The sequence below is a fragment of the Canis aureus genome, chromosome 27 (assembly GCF_053574225.1).
Source record: "Canis aureus isolate CA01 chromosome 27, VMU_Caureus_v.1.0, whole genome shotgun sequence".
Lineage (NCBI taxonomy): Eukaryota > Metazoa > Chordata > Mammalia > Carnivora > Canidae > Canis > Canis aureus.
In genome coordinates, this window is record NC_135637.1 from 15,819,018 (window position 1) to 15,841,569 (window position 22,552).

Genomic DNA, 22,552 nt, shown 5'->3' on the forward strand with positions numbered 1-22,552 from the left:
TCTCATTCACTATATCTATATCTATATCTATATCTATATCTATATCTATATCTATATCTATATCTATATCTCCTTACTGCCTGGCTTATTACCTAGAGTAAACTAGGGGCTCAGTAAGTACTTTTAAAAATAACGTTGTCGAACCCCATCCATTGAAAGATACATAGGATAACTTACAGCCTAATGGGTAAGTGATCTTGCAAGTGAGCTTGATTTAAAAAAAAACAAAACACTTTTTTTTACTTTCCTGTCAACCTAAATAAATTGCCATGGATGATGACAATATAATTCATGCAGACATGATTCATTAGCCAGCAACCTGTTGTCCTTGTCATTCAAATCCAAATGAACAAAAACCCTAACTTCTTCCAAGTGTAAGGCATGGCATGGGACCTCATAAGCCATTTTAAATTATTCTGTAAAGTGTGGGTTTCTTTTTTTTTTAAGATTTTATTTATTTATTCATGACAGAGAGAAAGAGAGAGAGAGAGAGAAAGAGGCAGAGACACAGGCAGAGGGAGAGGGAGAGAAGCAGGCTCCATGCAGGGAGCCTGATGTGGGACTTGATCCTGGGTCTCCAGGATCACACCCCGGGCCGAAGGCAGCGCCAAACCGCTGGGCCACCAGGGCTGCCCAAAGTGAGGGTTTCTTATAGTTTAGTTATAAGACAAGAAAAACACAAAAGCTCTATGGAAGAGCTCTATTGTAGTTCACAAAACCATCCTAACACCACCTGATGGAATGGGATGACAAAGCCCCAAGTCTGATGCAGAAGAAAGGAGAGACCTATGCTGGATGGAATTTAGATCAGTAAAGAAGAGAAAGAACAATATTATAGATAGAAGGGCTAGCATGAAAAAAAAATTTAGAGGGACAAGACAATCATGTGAGAGTAGGAAGAGGGACAACCCAGTGATAATAGATTAAAACAACGTATCAGTTCAATCTCTGTGTCAGAAAGAACCTGGACATGAGACCATGGAGGAAGTAAGTATCCATGCTTAGGGTCCCTGAGAAGCTGACTCTGAGGCAGAGATTCAAGTTCAAAAGGTTTACTGAGGGGTGTCCAGACCACATATCTCCCTCTCATTGTTCTTTCAACACCTCCTTATGGAGCCCCTACTATGTGATGGGTATTTGCTAGGTGGTGAGCATACAGACGGGACCACGGAACTCAAAGTTTGGGAAGTTGTCATATATAGGCAACTGCAATATGCAAGGCATTTTAAGGAAGCATCCTGTGCTAGTAATAATAACAATAATAGCAATAAGTGGTGCAGGGTAATGAATGCTAATTCTGCTCTAGGCACTCTTTTCACATTTCACATGCTTTACTTGATCCTTACAACAAACCTGTGAGGCATGTACTAATGTTATTCCTACTTTACAGGTCAGAAAAAATGAGTCTCAGAGAATAAAGTGATCTACCCTCATTAAAAAGCTAGAAAGCCTAGACTGGGATTCATAACACAACTTCCATATTTAAAGTCCTTGCTGCAAACAGCTCCATAACAGTGCCTCTTACTACTTGCCTAGACAGACTCTGGGCCAGGGCGAGTGCCTGTAGTAAATGATGGGTGATTGAAGAAGGAACGCTTATGATAAAGTCAGTACGAGAAATGTGGGATGCTGGTAGAGGGGCACTATTGAAGTAGTCCAGGCTGGTAGCTCTTAAAATGTGGTCTTCTGACCAGCCTCGAAGGTATCACCTGGGAAACTGTTAGCTCCCCAATCTGGACCCATTGTGGCAGAAAGTCTGAGGATGAAGCTCAAGAATCTGCATTTTTTTTTTGAAGATTTTATTTATTTATTTGAGAGAGAGAGAGAGAGAGAGAGAGCACACAGGAGCAGGGACAGAGGGAGAAGAAGACTCTCCACAGAGCAGGGAGCTGGACTCGGGGCTCAATCTTAGGATCCTGGGATCATGACCTGAGCTGAAGGCAGATGTTTAACCGACAGAGCCACCAAGGCGCCCCAAGAATCTGCATTTTAACAAGAATTTCCAGGTGATTCGGATGCACAACAATGCTTGGAGAACACTTCCTCTAAGACCTCGTTTCTCAAAATCTGCCAGGTGGGCCAGAGGTGTCCTTGTTACCTGGGAGCAAAAGAAGAACACAGGAGCTTGGATCTCATTCCCATGGACCTACTGAATGGGAATCTCCATTTTAACAACATCTCCAGAGGTTTTGTTTGCAAGTTAAAGCGTGAGAAATATGGTCCACGCCACTGGTTTTCTAACGTAACTACTCAATCAGCTGTATGTTTTAAAACCGGTCATTGCCTGGGGTCTACCCCCAGGGATTCTAGCTTAGTTGGAATGGAGGATGGCTTGGACATAGGGAATTTTTGAAAATTCCCAGATGATTCTAATGTGCAGGAAAATCTGAGCACGGAGAGTCTCCAGGACTCTAAGCAGGCTTCCCACAGCATCTAAGCTCAGCCTGGGCCCACAAGGTGGGCTGTTTTCCTGGAGAGGAGCAGAGAAAGTCAGAGTAGCTTTGGTTTAGCTGCCACCACAGTGGTTACCTGTCTTCAGTCAAAGAGGGAGGCCTCCCAAATCCAGGGCTGTCAATCCACTCCCTGTCAACAGCCTCAAATTCACTACAAGACTCAAGGCACGGGTTCAGAGGCAGGGCAGAATGAGGGAGAGGTTTTATTGCATAAAGCCTGCATTCTCTGCACCGTGCATTAATTAATTTCAAAGAAGTAGGCCGAGTGATGAGGGAGATTTGGGGCAGCAGCATGAGTAATAAAATGATTTCAGAAAGTCCCTCCTTGGGGCACCTGAGTGGCTCCGTTGAGCGTCTGCCTTCAGCTCCCATCATGATCCCAGGGTCCTGGGATTGAGCCCTGCATCGGGCTCCCGGTTCAGTGGAGAGCCTGCTTCTCCTTCTGCTTGTGTTCTCACTTTCTCTCTCTCTCTCTCTCTCTCTCTCTCTCTCTCTCCCCACCCAATCTCTCTGTCAAATAAATAAATAAAACATTAAAAAATATATTTTGAGCATCACAACTTGCAGAGGCTGGCCAGAGAGGCTGCTAGGAAGAAGGCAAACCGTCCCCTCTTTTGTTTGGAAAAAGGAGATGGGGTAGTGAAAAGCACAGAAGCCTCAAGCAAGAGAGGCGATCTGGAGGGCCAGACGTGATGGGGCAGGGGAGTTCGAAGGGGGTGCCCGAGAGGGCAAAGGTGAGAAGGACACAGAGGGAGTCCTTTCTAAGAAAGAAGACTCTAGAGTCTTCAGAGTTGGCCTTCTGGTCTCCAACGCTGGGACTGTTTCCGTTCACCCACTTCCCCACCTCCTCCCCCTATCATCTATGACTAATGATTCTGACCCTTCCCCAACCCGATCTGCAATATCTCAGTCGTCTGTCATAGTCGGCTTCCGGCCATCCGCAGGTCAGATGGCTCTGAGCACAGGAGGGCCAGCATTGCAGCAGCCAAATGGCAGGGGAACTCGGCCAAAGCAGGTTCCCCAAATACCCCCAGGGCTCTTCTTCTTCTTTTTTTTTTTTTTTTTTTTTTTTTTTTGCTGCCTTGCCTTCCTTTCCCTTCCCGCTATCTTATTACAATTAATTAACTTAATTGAAGATTCCTCTGTTACTCTTTGGAGTCTCTCTTCTAGGCACCAGCCCAGGGAGCCCTATGAGGCAATGACAAAGCGACAGCGTAGGTTCTTACTGACATTACCCGAATGAGTTCATCACGTGACGACTCCTCAAGAGACACCCCTTTGGCCTGTTTTCACAGAACAAATACGGTGCCACCCGCCCAGATGCTCCTTGAGTTCCTTTGGGGGATGGCCTTTGGAAATGTCTATACGGGCACTCAAAGTGAAGTCACAAAAGCATTATTATTATGCTATTCATTCTTTTTAAAAAAAATAAATAAAAGAAATCACGCCTGCATCTTCGTTGTTTGACTCCACATCAGTGTAACCAAGCGATTCGCCCGTTTTATTCCTAATGATCATCCCCAAGCAATATTTGACTCTTTGCCCAAGTTCAAACAACCCTCAGAATCTGCAGATCTGGCCACCAGTAAACAAATTGTGCCCCTCCACCAAAGAAAGCAAGTAAGAATCTGAAGATGACACTCTCTTGCCAACAGCCCCCCCCCGCCCCCCACCCCAAAAATGAACTTCTAAAAATACTCTAAATAAGGACAGAATCTTGGGGAGAAGTGTCCAGCCCCTGGAAGAGACCTTTTGGCAGGGCAATACTGACTTGAGAGGACTCTCTCTAAAATCATGAACTGAAAAAAAGCGTGAACAGTTTTCTTAGTCATGATTAATGAACTCAACCCACTTCCCTTTTTATCTGCTAATAGTATCTGGGACAATCCCAGCTTGTAGCAACTCAAATTTTCCAGGCATCTCTCCTCCTCAGGGTAAGCAACAAAAGTAACAAGCACATACTTGACTCAATATTATAGGATGTGGTTTTCTCCTGTTTTATTTTTCCTCTTTGACTCCTCTCCTCTCCTACCTTGAAAGGAAAGGCGATTTTAATGCCAAGTGAAATCAATTCAACAAGTATTTTCTGCATGCAAGGCTCTGTTTCACATGGTGTGTGGGAAACTCTGGCCACCTAGGATGTGCTTTCTCATTCATAGCCTCTAGTATGCCAATAGAAGGAAATAGATCAAAGCTGTACAGGATACTGTGTTGAGAAGGATTCTGAGGTCCAGATTCAGTGGGAAAGTACACATATGGCTTCTTTCTCCTTACACTTAATACACATTCAAATATTTTGAGTGAATAACTGAAAAAAAAAAAAGAGTGAGTGAACGCATCCATGAGCGATGAGACCCACCACTTGGGCAAGAGGAAATGAATCACATTATGTCCATGCGTTCAAGTGAACTTTTAGAGTAATATCCATCCCAGATGGTTGCCAGAACACACTCCCTGACTATTTCCACCCAGTGTTGAAAGTCACAGTGTAGGTGGGATCCCCACTGAAATCGTTTATTTTGAAGTATATTTTGCCCCATCCTGCTGAAATAGATTGGCGAAGCATGAAAGTCAAGGGAAGGCAGAAGAATTGCTCCATGCTGAAGGACAATGAAAGACATGTGAAAAAAAGTAACCAGTGATTCTGAACTAGGTCCTCTGGCTACAAACACATCACTGCATGGAATTTGAATGGGACCTGAGAACTATCTGGTAACAATTTACCAATATTAGTTTCCCGATATTGATGGTTATATTGGCAAATGCCTTTGATTTTAGGAAATAAACATTAAGTAGTCAGGACTAAAAAAAAAAAAAATTACCTTGTCTACAAATATAAATGTACATCTCCCTTTACTGCCCCCATGATGAAGACAGGATTTACCTACAGCAAATACAGTTTCCCAATAAACACAGGCCAGAAAAAAAAATAGTACACACAAATATGTAGGAGAACTGAGTGACTATATTTAGGTCCAGCTTGATGTTCTGTGTGTTTTGTGCTAAAAAGAAATTTTCTAGCTCCCATATAATATGCTCCAAAAGGAGAGTGTACTTTTTCGATGGCCATCAAATAGCAAAAGAAGGGACTTAGAGTCTTACAAGGTCTTAGGTCTTAGAATATTATGAGTTGCCACATCCTGGGGCAGTCATAGAGATTTCATGGCTTTTTACTCTGGAAGAGCAAGAATTCCAGGCATGTTTCTAAAATAGTATCTGACCATGGGATACACCTGTCAAAGTTCCTGATACTTTGAAAGATGTGCTTTAAAAAAAAAACAAAAAACAAAAAAAGCCAATGGAAGAAATGTTCTCAACTCATAGTTCTCAGGGTCAGGTTTGTGTAAGAAGGTTCTGGTGTACAAATAACTGAACAGATGCCGGAAAACCTAAGACTTTCATTTGAGTAGAAGAGAGGGATTTATTAGACCGCTAGATTAAAATTCCTGTATTTAAGACATATTTCACAAACACTTAATGGGGTTTTCCCACCCGTTAAGAGCAAACCAAGGGCACAGTGTTCCATTTTAATAGGGGCAGTAACTTCATTTCATTTACAGACTAAACTGACAAAAAAAAATATACATATATGAGTAGTTCTCGCCAGAGAAAACATGTCTTAATACAAGTACTCAGGCAACATATTAGAAATAAAGGTCTGTCTGTAGCCTTAGCAATTTCTGTTCCTTTTTCTATTTCTGGGAGGGGGTGGCAATGTGGAAAAAAAAATCCTATGGTTGGTATCCAATGAAGTTAACACTTCTGGGGCAGGACCTCTATTACATGCAAACATCATGAATTATAATTAGAGAACAGCCTATTTACACATGAAGGTACACAGGGTCAAACAAAAAACTCTGCCAAGAATCTCAGCCTTTGGCTGGGAACTATTAGCAATTGGCATAAAGCAATGGTCCGGAATGGGACAGAGCCGGGAGGAACACTGAGGTCTGGTTTTCAATCCACGTGACAGTGAGCAAACACACATCGAGAGATGCACCATAAAAAGCAATGGAGATTTATCATTTTGATACAGAGGCCTCAGAAAAGAGCCACATCTATTTCATTGAATCCAGCACGCTACAACTGCCAGTCTGGGTATAAAGTGAGTCAAACACTTTCTTGGGGAAATTTGGAAAAAAATCTGTATTAAAACCTTTAACAATGTAAGGACCCATGTCTAGCAGTACTTCCTAAAGAAAGGACTAAAATATATTCCAAAATAATACGTATTTACGTGCAGGGATGTTTATTGCAGAGCTGTCCACCAAGTGTAAAATATTGATCTAAATGTTCATTGATAGGAAATTGGGTAAATCAATTACAGCAAATCCATAAATGGGACACCATAGAGCCTTTGAGGAGGATGACATATATTTATATGTATTGACTTGGAAAGATGTCCCCAATATATTAAATTAAAATGGCAGGATATTAAGAAATGCACAGTATGATTTTATCTATTGTTAAGAAAAAAAAAAATGAAGGTAGGTGTATGTGTGTATCTAAAAAATCAGACTAATACAGGACAACCAGAAACAGTTTTTCTTGGTGGGTAGAATTACCAGAAAATGTCCAGTTGCCATAAATGAACATTTCTATATTGTTTGGATTTGTAAACAAATATAAGTCACATTTTTTTTCATTTAAGTTCAATTAATTGACATATAGTGTATTATTAGTTTCAGAGGTAGAGGTCAGTGATTCCTTGGTTGCATGTAACACCCAGTGCTCATTCCATCACATACCCTCCTTAATGCCCATCACCAGTTACCCCAGCTAGCAAACTTCAGTCTGTTTTCTATGATTAAGTCTCATATGGTTTGTCTCCCTCTCTGATTTCGTCTTGTTTTATTTTTCCCTCCCTCCCCCTATGCTCTTCAGTTTTGTATGACGTGCATGGAACTAGAGGGTATTTGACTTATCAAATAAGTCAATCAGAGAAAAACATTTATATGATTTCACACTTTTTATTAGAAAAGTCTATCAAGGTATTTCTGATAAAAGAAATGATGGAGTATTTCAGAGAGTTGACCTCCTCTTTCATGGAGGAAAACTGGATATTGAATCCGGGACACATCTGCTTCTGAACTCGGTTCTGCCATTTGCCAGCTGTTGACACTGGGGAGGTGACCGAGCATCTCTGTGGCCCAGCCTCCAGTGTTATGTAAGGATATTCCTTTCTTCCTAGGCTGCTGATGAGCCTGAGGTGAGGTAATGCTTGTACAAGGCTTGGCCTCATGCTTGGCACACATAGGTGTTCAGTGCAAGAAAATGGGTGCCTTGTCTATTGAATAGGTACAAAGCACATCATCCAAACTTGAGCCACGAATGATCGTAATCTACTGGAGACAGAAGGATGCCTACTCGGTATCCTGCCTGCTGCTTGGCACTGTCTGGATGATAAGCAATCCAGTCAATGTGTTATCTCTACCTAAAGCACTTGCGCTCCAGCTGGGAGACAAGTAACTGATTAGTGACATGGATAGAGCACCTACTATGTGCCAGGCACTGGTCAGGCTCTTGAATGTGAGAAGTCATAAAATCAGTAAAATCACTGCTGATGGTCGACTAATCGTATTATTCCCATCTTGTAGGTTAGGAAACCAAAATACACATAAGGCATGGGACCTGGATAAGGCCACCCAGCTGCTTAGGAATGAAGCTGAAACTAGAAATCAGAACTCACTTCTGAGCCAGAGCTGTTGTCCACCAAGGCCCACTGGTATCAAATCATTTAGGGTGAGGTCAAGGTGAGAGAGTGGAATTCGGAGAAAAGGGGATGCCTTTGTGGCAGTCAGCCACCGAAACCTTAGAAAAGACTGGATGCTCAGGAAGTCTTGGAGGGCTTGTTAGAACTTGGACCCCTGCACTCTGCCCTGGAGCCTCTGATTCAGTAGGTCCGAGGTGGGGCCTGAGCATCCACATTCCCAACAAGCTCCCAGGTGGATCTGATGATCCCAGGACCGCACTTGGAGCCACAGGGAACTTGGGGAGTGAGGACAGAGCACACCAGAAGCTGAGCAGTATCTAAACATACAGCTTCCTCCCTACTTCCGATTTACCAAAATGTCAAATCACAGAGCATTTATTTTATTTATTTATTCATGAGAGACAGAGAGAGACAGACAGGCAGAGACACAGGCAGAGGGAGGAGCAGGCTCCATGCAGGGAGCCTGATGTGGGACTTGATCCCAGGTCTCCAGGGTCACACCCTGAGCGGAAGGCGGCACTAAACCCTCTGATTTCCACCTCTGAGTGATGGGCATTCAAGAAGTGTCTGTAGACCCTGCCCCCTCCTTCTGACTCCTCCCACCTCCTACACTTGGGGACCTCTCTCCTCCAAACCTTCCTCCAAAGCTCCCTCTTCAGCCCTTGGGAAGGCAGTATCCTGTTGCCTTCCTATTTCCCCCCAAAATTCTGTATCCATAAAGCCCAAAGGACTTTTTACTACAGGGTAGTAAGAAAAACACGCAGGAAGTCTCAATCCTTGTGATTTTGACTGTTAACGACTTCTAAAAAGACAACATGTAATGAAGCCAGGAGGTACACGTCTCCTGCTTTTGTCTGTTGATTTTTGTCAGATAATCCTATCCTGGTAATTTATTTCTGCAAGACCTACTCTAAGACTTTTTCTTTCTTTCTTTTCTTTTTTTTTTTTTTTTTTTTTTTGGTTGCTGTAGTCTTTCCAGGGTGGGACACAGAGGCATGAACTCTACCAAATTCCAGAATAAAAAAAAAATTAACAAGTCTTCAGAGTGGAGTAAACAATGTCAATTTAAAGGGAATTCAAAAAAAAGGGGGGGGGGGAGGATTTTTAAACGCAACTTGTAGTAATTCTAATTCATTAAAATAAATGTAGTCTGAGATCTGCTCTCACATTGAAAAATTTGAGCACTGCTGCCATGTTGTGACTTAACTGAACCTTCTTGAATAATAACATTCCGGAAAGGGGAAAGTAGTGCCAATTTTCTCATTGACTTTTGAGGGGGGGTGTGTCCAGAAAGTAGATTCGTCGTCTCCCACTCTGTTCCCAAGGAATGCTTTTACTGCTTTGAAATATCAATGGGAAAATGACCCTGTTATTTAAGCTTTAGATCCTCCATGCTCTTTAGCCAGAGTGACCTTTCTTTAGTATGTTATACATTGGAGTTTGGACATAAGACGTCCCTTGAGAAAAGATTTCTACTGCCAAAAACAGATTGAAGACCACTGACAGAGGTCATTTCAATTGTAAAAACAGCGGAGGTTTCTCCTGGTGGGACTCAATAAAACTATTTTCAATTTTCATGAAAAAACTAGGCCATAAAATTTTTTATTTTTCCTGAATTATCTCTTGTAAGGTTTTAAAAAGAATGATCACTGTCACTGCACTAAACCATAGTTTTGTATTTTGGGGCTCTCTCACCAGCTTTACCTCCATGTCAGCACCCCTGACAAATCCCCTGTCGGGGGCCCTAATGATGTTGTTATAGGAAGGAGCTGGCTGGCTGTCTTGCCTGATGTCTATTTCAAAGCGTATAGACAAAGCCCTGGTTTCCATATATCTCTGAATATACCATGACATAGATGCCATGAATGAATTCATGTAAACCAGCAGCTCTCAATCCTCATTGTACATCCAAATCTCCTGGGAGCTTTTTAAAAATATCTAGATTCCCAGCCCTCAGGCGAGATCTACTAAATCAGAAGTTCCTGGACTAAGTTCTGGACATATTTAAGGAACAGCAGCATGAACACAGCTTTCTCACTCTTTATCCTGAAATTGGACCTCGGTCAACATCACAGAATCTGAAAATTCAAGGTTGCTCATCACCCGTTTAGACACCAACAAAGAGGCATGTTGGGGAGCCCAGAAGCTACTGGGAAAGCCCTGACACTTCATGCATAAGTCCCTTCAGGGTCAACGTGGTCTACTGAGCACCATCGTGGCTTCTTCAGTTCATGCATATATTGCCAGGTCAGATAAGGCTCCTGGGGAGAATGGTCACGGTCTCCCGAAGCCGTATTTCCCAAGTGTGCTCATCCTCTGCAACGCTCACTAGAAAACAGACTTCCGTGGTTGAGTTCAGGACATGCTACCAACATGTACTCGGGTTCCGAAAAGTCCCCAGATAAAGAAGTCTGTTCCATCAACATTCTGTTCCACCCAGGTAACCCTTTCCTGTCAACATCCCTCTCAACCTCAGAGGAATACACTTTGGCAAATGCTGATCCAGACTGGGACCTGCTGGACATAAAATCTAATGCCCTTGCTCTCTGCATCCCCTAAAGGACCCGGAGAGGGAGACAAGTCAAGGCTGAGTGCAGGGACAGGAAAGATGTGGGTTGGCCCAAGGGATTTAGAAGCACGATAGTAATCAGAGAACTTGAACGTGATTGCTTATGTTGCTCCCAAAAGCATCTCAGCCAGGCCGGTGGTCCAACATCCTAATTAGCTAATGGGTACAGGAGGGTTTTACACTCTGAGAAATGAGGGCTTATTGGATCAGCACTCATAGATACTCGGGTTTTGTTGTTTCGTTTTGCTTTCCTAATTTACTATTTTCCTCTAAGATTGTGATTCTCAAACTTTAGTGTGCATGAAATCCCCTGCAGGGTTTCTGACGACCCAGATTGCTGCCCCCTCCCCCTACCAAGTGTCTGATACAGCAGGTCTGGGGTGTGATCCGGCATTTCCAGCGAGTTCCCAGGGGATGCTGCTGCTGCCTCCTCTGGTCTGGGGACCACACACCAAGAAGCAGTGTTCTCGAAGGTGGAGGACACCAGAAGAGAAGAGGAACAGAGGGCAGTACAGAAAGAAGGGAGAAGATGTAGATGAGAAGAGAGGGAGGGAGGATGGGGAGAAGGGGAGGTGAGGGAGGGGGAAGAGACAGCAGCACTAGGAGAAGGGAGATCGGCAAGAAGGGAGACAAGAAGGGGAAAAGAGAGGGAGAGAGGGACACACACACACACACACACACACACACACACGGCCCTTTGAACAAACGTGGAACACTTGCCAAGGTGTCAGAGATGGAATCTGGGCAAAGGACCAGCAGCGGCTGAGCCTCGGGTGGTGGTGGGACTACCTGCTGTGTCCGTGCAGCTAGACTCTGCCTTCCCTACTTTCCACGGACTAGCCTGGGTTGTGCGCTCGGTGACACCAGCCCATCTCGAAGCAAACCTGGCTCCAGCTAAAGGGGACGACAGCCATGGGAAAGTAGGCCAGAGTTCTCCGGCGGCCGCCTTTCCCCGTACCCACCCCTTCCCGGGTCTTGCTGGATCCTGGATCTCCTTCCCATTCTCCCTCTGACCCAGAAGCGCAGCCAACTCAAGCTGGAACCGACTCCCCCGCACCGCACTCCCTGCTGCTGGCCTGGACACGTCCTCCAGCTGTCCCCGGCCCAAGACTTCTTGGGGCTCTGCGCTGAGGCCCTGCTGATCCCCCCCACCCCCAGTCAGGCAAGTTTGCCTGGGATCTGAAGGGTCAGAGGAGGCCCCACCAGGGGCTGCCCCGGGGAAATTCGCAGTGATTGGTTCTGGAGGCCGCCTCCCCAGCAAGGAAATGCGCATCACCAGAACCTGGGGCCACCTGCACGTGAGCAAATCCAAGTGGGTGGAGAGGTCCCGGGGCTTGGCTCTGTCACCTCGTTCAAAAAAAGGCACACAAGGGCCCCTGGAGATGGCCCGTGTTGTAGCGACGGTGGGGTAAACAGGCTCAGGAATTGTGGGCTCAGCCTGGGAAGCCAGCAGGCATGGCATGCCTCTCTCCCCTGGAGGTGCGAGAAATCCTCGCTATAAATCAAGGAAATTAAATAGAGTGCAGGGCTTAGGGGCATTACTCAAACCCCTAATCCGGATCCCGGGGTTGGTGAAAAGGCTGCCACGCCCAGCAGCACAGAAAGAGGAAAACTGTTTCACAGGCTTAGCTCTCTGGGGAGCCCAGCGGGGACACCCGACCTGGACCTGGTGGGAAGTCAGGTCTCCGAGCTGCCCTGCCACAACCAAATACAATCAACTTCAGGTGCCAACTGGCAGCAGGGTCAGGGGGCGATTCCCGAGAGGTTTGCTTTGAGAATCATGAGACAGTGCAGAGGATCCATGGTGGGCAGAGGAACCTGCCCACTTGGGACCAGATGCATCTTTACAACAAGTAGGCGATTGACAAACGCACTTCCTTTTACACCGTGACGTTACACAAACACGCGCATAATGTTGTAAAATTTTGCAAAATGCTTAGTAGAGGCAGGCAAGCAAAGCAGAGAGAAGGGAAACCCTGCCACACAATGACAAGGAGCATGGCTTTCGGAGTTCTGAGCGTTGATGATGCATCCAACACTCCACCAGACCCTTGACTTGTCAACTCCACTCAACCCTTACAAATGCCCAAAGGAAGTGTTTTGGTTGCTGCCATTTTTTCAGATAAGGAAAATGAGGCTCAGAGAAGTTAAGATAATTGCTCCAGATGGAAATCTGGCCTTTCTATGTTTTTCTTTCTTTAGATTTTATTTATTTATTTATTTATTTATTTATTTATTTATTTATTTATTTATTCATGAGAGACATAGAGAGAGGCAGAAACACAGGGAGAGGGAGAAGCAGCTTCCCTGTGGGAGCCCAATGAGGGACTCAATCCCAGGACCCCGGGATCACGATCAGAAAAGAAAATCACTTACAACCCAACAACTCTTAAGTCCCTGTTCTCTATATTAGAATGGCAACATGGGAGCAAAACTTGCCTACAGATACTTAGCTTGGTGGCATCCGTTTGTAATCTCAGAAATTGGACGATGACCCAAGAGTTTGAGAGACTGGAAAACCGGGACAGGGAGGATGAACCAGGCTCGGGATGGAGGGGATCTTCTCGGGGGTTCAAAGCTCAAATAGGCCTATAGGGTGGAATGTGGGGCACCCCAAAGAGCTCTTGATTCTGGCTGCTTTTCCTAGTGCCTGTAGGACAAGTCCTAGGATTTCCAGTTTCGGATAAGGGAGTAGAGGTTCTTAGAATCAAGGTCACATGACCCAGTGTACCCACATGCACCCACAATCAGGCTTCTGACACCTGGCTTTCCTGCTGTAGTTGGCCGAAAAGAGCGGGGCTCGAAAATTTGCATGTAACTTTTGACTCCCCCCAAAAAATAACTAATGATAGCCTACCTTTGATCGGAAGCCTTATTGATAATACAGACAATTGATTACATATGTTGTATGTTACATGTATTATACACCATGTTCTTACAATCAAGTAAGCTAGACAAATGATGTTATTAAGAGAATCATAAGGGAGGCGCTTACGTGGCCCAGTCAGGTACACATCTGCCTTCAGCTCAAGTCACGATCCTGGGGTCCTGGGATCAAGTCCCACGTCGGGCTCCCTGCTCAGTGAGGACCCTGCTTCTCCCTCTCCCTCTGCTTCTCCCTCTGCTTGTGTGCCTCTCTCTCTCTCTGATAAATAAATACATACATACATACTTAAAATCTTTTAAAAATAATAAGGAAGAGAATATATTTATAGTCCTGTATTATATTTATTGAAAAAAATTCATGTATAGGTGGACACGCACAGATCAAAGCCATGTTGCTCAAGGGTCACCTGTATCTATTGTGGGTCTACCCCATGTGGACGCCTTCTATACTAACTAATCAGGCCATGTTCATTGAAAATAATCTTTACAGTGTCCTTGTGGAAACTGTGAAATAATTCATGTGTATTTCACAGAAGCTCCACATCTGTAAAATGTCTTACCCATTTTAGAGAAGGGTCTGTGAATCCACCCCCCCCCCCGCCTAAATTTTAGAATTAATAAGTAGAAGAGATAGGATTTGAACAGATGTTTAACTACCATGCCACACTCCTCTCTAGTTTTAGGACAGTCTCTCATGTATGGTCTCCTTTGCTCCTTACGGCAATCTGTGGTCTGTTCTGGTAAGGTGGTGGTTCTCAAAGTGAGAACCTAAAACACACACACACACACACACACACACACACACACACAGAAATAAAACAAAAATGTGTGGCTCACAGGCCAGCCCCTTCAGTAGCACTGAACTTGTTAGAAATGCAAATTCTCAGGCTCTCTCTGCATCCAATGACTCAGAAACCTGCGAGGAAGATCTGTGTCCTTACAAACTCTCCAGGCGATGGACACTCAGGTTTGTGAGCTGACACCTAAGGAATCTTTTTCTCTGATGGTAAATGATTGAGCAGCTTGTCCAAGGATGTGCAGAAAGTGGCTGTAGGGCGGGGCCTATCTCTGGGCTGGAGCCCCCAGATCTGCTTTTAACAGACTCCCAGGTGACTCCAGAGTTTGAGAACATCCCCCAGAGAATCACATAACGCGTTCCTCTTCCCGCACCCCTAGACAGGGCACCTGAGTTCTTCTGGCTTCTCTGCAACTATCTAGTCGTGGAGAGAGGCCTAGTTAAGTTGCAGAGAAACCAGAAGAACTCAGGTGCCCTGCCTTCTACCTCTCGGTTGTTAAGCTGTTTAAGTTTTTTTTTTTTTTTTAAATCACGACTCAACCACAAACATATTTATTGTAAGACTTCAAATACTACAGAGCTTTATAGATTTTTTTAAAAAGTGCAAGCTGTTTTTCTTCTGACCCTCCCCCCCTAAGTCCGGACCACCCCCAATTACCGTTAACAGTTTGGTGTGTGACTTTGCAGACATTTAAAATTCTTATTTAAATACATCTATGCACATACACACTCAGATGATAATTCAAACCAGAAATGGGACTATATTATTCTTATACTGTGGCATGCCCCACTTAATGAGATATAGTATACATCTCTGTGTGTGGTGCGTTTCTCAGGACCTGGAAATATAGCCCGTTCTTGCTAATGGTTATTGAGTACTCTGCCTCTGAAAAGATCTTGCCTGACTTCATTGGTCACCGACTGATAGAGATTTTTGTAGCCTCTTATTTTTCACTATTACAAACGGTAATAAAATCCTTATAGGTACATTTTTTTGAACATGCGTCCATCTGAAAGGTTGACCATTTTGAATAGAAAATACTGGGATCCTTGGGGCACCTGGGTAGCTCAGTGGTTGAGCATCTGCCTTGGGTTCAGGTCGTGATCCTGGGGTCCTGGGATCGAGTCCCGCATCAGGATCCCCATAGGGAGCCTGCTTCTCCTTCTGCCTGTGTCTCTGCCTCTCTCTGTCTCTCTCATGAATAAATAAGTAAACTCAAATAAAAAAAAGGAAATACTGGAATCCTTGCATTTGACCCTTTCGACTATTCTACTCTCTTCTTTTCCAGCCAGACTTTTCTATACACCCAGGGGAAATTGAGGCAGAATGACAGCTACTTGCTACTATGGCTGTTTTTGCTTTTTACCTGCTTCTGGGGGGAACGGTTGGGTTAAAAAAGGAAAAAACAGTTTTTCTTTCTTCCTTCCTTTTCTTTCTTTCTTTCTTTCTTTCTTTCTTTCTTTCTTTCTTTCTTTCTTTCTTTCTTTCTTTCTTCTTTCTCCTTCCTTCCTTCCTTCCTTCCTTCCTTCCTTCCTTCCTTCCTTCCTTCCTTCCTTCCTTTCTTTCTTTCTTTCTTTCTTTCTTTCTTTCTTCTTTCTTTCTTTCTCTCTCCTTTCTTTCCTTCTTTCTTTCTTTCCCAAGGTGGGAAGATTCTCCTGAATGCCAATTTGAGCTTTAAGATGGAAACTATGGGTTGATGCTCTCCACACCATTCCTAGAGGGGCAGAAGGAGTGGCAGTTCCCAGGGCCAGGGTAAGTTTGTGACTTTTCCCAGGTTGAACCTGAATCATGACAGAGCTCGAATTAGCTGTGCTCTGACTCGCTATTGCTGGGGAGAATCTTCTGAGGTCTCTCAACCCCGGGTGATTTCAGTAGAAGCACCACACTGCCACCTCCCAACCCTACCTCCCTAGCTCTGTGTGACTCAGTCACATACTCATCTTGAGTCATCAGAGAATGGAAATCATGAGCAAAGCCTGGCTCACACCCAGAGAGTGACAGAGCACGTCCAGAAAATCAGAGATTCCCTACTCTGCCAAGGAAACGCGAGTGGAGACAGCTGATTCTCCACGGTCAGGAGGGACATGTTTCAAAGCTCTAGGCCACTGTGCTTGGCAGAGGTGCCTGTTGTTTTGGAAAACTGGGCATTGAAGCAATTGCGAATTACTTCGAAGCAAGAGGAACGACAGCTGAAATACGCCACACAACAGGGATGAACTATTATCTCAACTCTCATTAGGGTCATCCTCTTAATTATAAATAGGATTTTAAATCCATTTCCTCCCTAATTAGTGATAATAGCTGATTTTTTTGTTGTTGTTAAAAAGGCTACTCTGTTTGGGGCACTGCACTAGGCACTTAGAATACTTTGTTCCCTCTAATCCTTAGGACAACTCTTGTGATAGGCATGATTATGATGTTTATTTTAAATTGAGGAAACAGAGACCCTAAATAGCACTTTGTGGCCCAGGCCTCGTGACGGAATAAAAGTTCCCAATGCACATTAACAATCGCTACTATAAAGAGGCAGATGCAGGTACCTGGGTGGCTCAGTGGTTGAGCATCTGCCTTCGGCTCAGGTTATGATCCCAGGGTCCTGGGATTGAATCCCACTCTTGAATCCCCTGTGAAAAGCCTGCTTCTCCCTCTGCCTATGTCTCTGTCTCTCTCTCTCACTCTCTCTTTGTGTCTCATGAATAAATAAAATCTTTAAAAAAAAAATAAAGCAGCAAATGCTATTGGCCCCAAAGTTTACATTTCTTGACTGCTGCTATGTTACATACAACTCCCAAAATTAGTGACTGGAGCTATACACATCTCTTATCTCAGTTTCTGAAGGCCAACAATCTAAGAGCAGTGTAGAGGGATGGTCTGGGCTCAGGGTCTCTCGTGAAGTTGCTGTCAATTGTCAGCTAGGCTGTAGTCTCATCTGATGGCTCAACAGGGAAATCCATTTCTGAGCTCACTCATGTGGCTATTGGCAGGAGAAACCTCCTGCAAAGGAGAGAGAGAGGGAGAAAAGCTCCAACCTCCTTTATTACTCACCTCTGCAGTTATAGACCATCACTTCTGCTACAAGCCATTGTTCACACAGACCAATCCTAGTCCCATGTGGGAGGATCATTTGCAGACATCCCAGAGGCTGGCTGACACATAAGGATGCATCTCTTAGCTTGGAAATCTTCAAACAACTCATGTAATACCAGGCACCAAAGGCCCACTATTCTTTGTTTATTATTGCTCTCCATATACCATTCACACCAAATTCAGATGTGTAACATAGAAAGCATGGGGGAGAGTCTATCTCAATTCTGCACAAGAATACCACCCAACAAACTTTGCTCCCATCAACTGACTGTCTGTTCAACAAATGAGCAGATTGCACTATCCTGTCCTTTATCCTCTTGAATCCAGGACGCTGCTTATTCCAACTATACCCCTACCTCAAAATCAATTCTGCACTCTGCTTGACCTCTTTGTGTCCCAGAAGGCTGGAGTGCACAGCCTATCCGACCTATGTTCCCTTGTCCCTGGCTTTTGGTTGAGTTTGGCCAACAGGAAGCACCAGCAGGAGATTGGAGAATGTCAAAAGAGAGGGGTCAGAGTGTTTGCATCCCCGTGTCTTCTTTGCTTTGGCATCATGATGCTGAGAGAGGTCATGGTCCTCCAAGCCTGCACCTCTTTTGGCCGAGCCCACCCCTAGGGCTCCTGAGAGCTCCACCTCCTGTCATCACCCCTCCGTTCCAGGGCTAGACACAACTTCCTGCCGTTGGAAGTCTCTGCATGCTTTAGCATCCCTTTCTGGTTCTTTTTGTCTGGCTTACACCTCTGTAAATCACTCCTTTACAAATGTCTCTGGCTTTAACCGTCTGAATGGAATTTTGTCTTCCAGGCTCCAGGCTCCAAAGAGAATGAGACAGTCTCTGATTTGCATGCCTTGGCTTCTTCTCACTTTGAGACAATTCCCTAAGCATGTGTAAATGTCTATAGAGAAGGGCATAGGGCTCCTTTTGGTCAACATAGGATTTGAGCAACCCCCGTGAGACACAGCAGGGAAGATGAGTACTTTGGATTTATATGGCCGTGACTACTACATCACAGTACTGGTGCCCTTTTGAGTCATCCAGAATTTTATACATTTTTAATGTGGAATGCATGACTGTAGGCTTTTAAAGGATTTCCCAGGGGATGGTCACCTGGGACACTGAGATTTGGGAAGCTTGAGAAAGTCCTTCTTCAAAATACCCCTACCAAATCAATCACTGTTTGCTATTTGGGTTATGTAATGCTGTGTATGATCTTCATTTTATTGCACTTCTTTTTATAAGAACCTTTATTGGGTTCTTATGGGAGGGTTGATTTTTTTTTTCCTGGGGAAAAATAAGAGTTAACCCCGGTTTTAAAAGTTCCTTCTCTTCAATGCTGAATTGTGACAGTCCTTTATTATGATGTGTAGGTGAAAGAGAAGAAAGACAGCAAAGCCAGAAGTGATTTTGCCAACCCTCCACTCATGCATTCATTCATCCATTCACTCATTCATTCATTTGTTCATGCATTCATTCAGAAACCCTCACCATCCTGGAAGATTCTGAGGATGCAGAAATAAATCAGACAGGGTCGCTTCCCTCAAGAAGCTCACAACCTAAGGAATGTCAGCAGACAGAAGCAGAAACAGCCCACAGAGGGACACGCTGAGGGAGTATCACCCATTTGCTATTTCTACAGATAGCAGATTCATGGATTGGGATAAATCTGTATTTAAGCTGTATTTTTCAGGCAAGTTTTTTGAAAAAGGTGGGCATGGGGAAGAGGAAGGGAAAAGTCTGGAAAAAAACCTTCTAATAAAACTATACCTCCAAGCTAAAGGGAAAAAATTCTTTACTGAAAAGAGAAAAGATCCTCTTGCTTGCCCACATTGAGGAATCCTCACTGGAGAGCAGTTCCTAAAGTTGCCACGGCACCTGAACCATTAGTCTGATCACCAGCTATCAGGTCAAATCCTTGAGAGACAAATGAAGTTCACCCCTGAGGTTCTCACACACCCTTAGCACCATGATTACACACACACACATGCACGCGGAGGTAGAAAGACTCTTGGATTGTGGCTGTTTGTGTTTGAGGGAAGGCTTTGCTATTTTTTTCTTGTCATTTGAGAGATCTAAAGGCGTTGACCTGGAACGATGTTTGTGCTTTATTATCCAGTGGAAGTATTTGCTGCTAGCTCCCAAATGGTATATACAGTTTCATATCTCTTTCTCTTTCTGTCTGTCTGTCTCTCTCACACACATGCAGACATATTTTTATACATATGTATGCATATATGTTTAGGAAAAAACTGAAAGGATAGAAGAAGGTAAACATTTTCAATCAAAGTTACAAATTACAGGTCATTTTTACTTTCTTCATTGTGTTTATGTTTTTTTCTTCAGATTTGTTACTTTCTTTTCTTTCTTTCTTTCCAAATGATCCAAACTTTCCATGGTGGGATGGAGGAAGGGATACTGGATTAAAGCGACTTAAATAGGTTCTTTTTTTTTGTTTTTTACAGGTCTTATCGGAGACTTTACTGTCCTAACATTCACTGGAACTCCAGATTTTCCATTACTATATAATAATGTAGCTGATATTGAGTATGCCAGGCACTGTTTGGAGACTTTTTCAAATTCTGAACCATTTATTTTTTGCTACCATTTATGAGATGCTTTCTATATGCCAAGGTCTCTCATCAGGGCTTTCTTTATATCCCCTTTCATAATCATAATTTTCTTTACATAATCTTTCAATTACTCCCCAGAGAAGGTGCTGTTACTATTCCCATGATACAGATCAAAACAGTGAGGTCCAGAAAGGTTGCCTTAGTTCACATAACCAGTAAGTTGTGAATTCAAAATTAATCAGGATTTGCAATGTGAATATATTTTTTAAATTGTTAGAGAAAGGACTAGAGAATTAATTCCCAAGAAACTCATTTGTAGGGCAAAAAGGATGGGTAAACCTCACAAGAATTTGGAAACTACCTACCACATCTTCTGGGAGCCAAGTTCTTTAGCCAAAGTGGCCAGATACTGGTGTGGTTGACAGAAAGTGAAAAAAAAACAGACCCAGAGCCAAGAGTATGAGGTTATTTTTGTAAGTGTATGTGTTTATGTGTGTAACTGTTATAGTTTTTGAATTCTAAGATGATGTTCATTGTAAGATTCAATATTAGTTTGATGTCAGCTCTCAGCAGGTGTGGGATAGATGCTGTGGAATATTAAATACATGCATTAATATTGTTTATTTTATTTTATTATTTTTTAAGATTTTATTTATGTATTCATGATGGACACACAGAGAGAGAGAGGCAGAGACACAGGCAGAGGGAGAAGCAGGCTCCACGCTGGGAGCCTGACGTGGGACTCGATCTCGGGACTCCAGGATCACGCCCCGGGCCAAAGGCAGGCGCTAAACCGCTGAGCCACCCAGGGATCCCCCAATATTGTTTATTTTAATATGTACCCTGAAGTCAGAAATCAGGAGAGTGTGTGTGTACCTTGCAATGAAGGAAATGCTTGTGACACACAGTCTTTCAAGGAGCGAAATATTCCTTATTTCCTCTGCCTTCCCCATGTTTGCTACACTGAGTACTCAGTCCTGTGATAATTAAAAGAAAATTAGTAAATCTTTTAGAAGAAAATAGTCCCCCTTGAAATCATCTTTTTGCATTATACCCTTTCTTTCCTTGTACCCCACATTAAGCCACAGGGGTGGAGATCCAGAGATCTCTATGCCTTGCCAGGAGGCATTACCATCTTACCTTCAGATGACCCATTTTATGGATGAGTAAAAGAGGAATCAAGGCAAATTTGATTTATAATTCCCAACCCGTTTGTTTTTAGCAAGGGTCTTTGATTGCCTAAAAACTGCTTCCTGACCCCAAAGGGGTGGTGGATGGAAAGAGAGAGATACAGAAAGATAATCTTGCAGAAAACCTAAAACAAGAAGGGAGTGGGGCAAATGCTTTTGGGAGGAGATGCTAAACATGAGGTAAGTTGAAGGAATACCCATGGCCAACGGTTTGGGATCTTTCTCTCTTCTTAACATAACTCAGCCCCACTTGCTTCCCACTTGGGACCATCTTCCTCACTTCTTGCCTGCATACCTTCCCACCCCCTCACAGAATCTTCTCCCTCACTACTTCAGCTTGCTTTGGTCCTATGGCCTCCACTTTGCCCCAGTCTTGTCTCGGTGGTACCCATCAATCCCCAAATCTCATTGTTACCTCTGCTCAGTGCTCTCCAGCCTCCGTTCAGAAAGAAAGAGCATTACATGGTGCATCCCATCTTCATCTGTACCAAGTAATGCCACAGGTTGGGGCCCCTCATGGGATCAGTCTCACTCCTGGTATAAAATATGGCTGGGCCAGGAGGGGGCTGAGGACTGGCCAGTTCCTGCCTTGTGCCTGCCCCCATGACTGACATGGCTTGGACAGTCTGGATCCTCATTAGTACAGGACTCACCCTGAGTCCAGACATGATAGTGACTTTAAATAAAATATATAAGTAAATTAGGTCTGATAGGATTGAACAAAGTAGGGTGAATGTAGTGGGAGGGTTGAGGAGGTTGCAATTTTAAATGGGGGGTTCAGAATAGGCCTCCGTGAGGGACCATTTGAGCTGAGTTAGGAATGAGGGAGTGATCCATGCTGCTATCCTGGGGAAGAGATTCCCAGGCAGAAGAAGAGCCAGTGCAAAGTCTCTGGGGTAGGAACCATGCCTGGAATGTTGGAGGACCAACAAAAAGGCCCATGTACCTGGAGGGAAGTGAGGGAAGAAGACATATCAGAGATGAAATTATAGAGAGTGCAGCAGGTGTACGGTGAATGATGATGTAGAGTCTTTGGGTCATAATAAGGGCTTTGGTGTTTACACTCTGGTCTAATGAAAAAGAGTATTTTGCCAAAACACTCACACAAAAGAAATGCTCTTTGTACATTATGGATGTGCTGAAAGCAGAAAGAGCTACCTCAACTTTTCATTTGGAGAGAAGAGCAGAAATCATAATGCAGATAGAACCAATAGGAAGGCTCAGCTTGCATGGGCATATGCATGTGCACACATATGCACATGTATGGATGCCCATGCGGAGCACACGC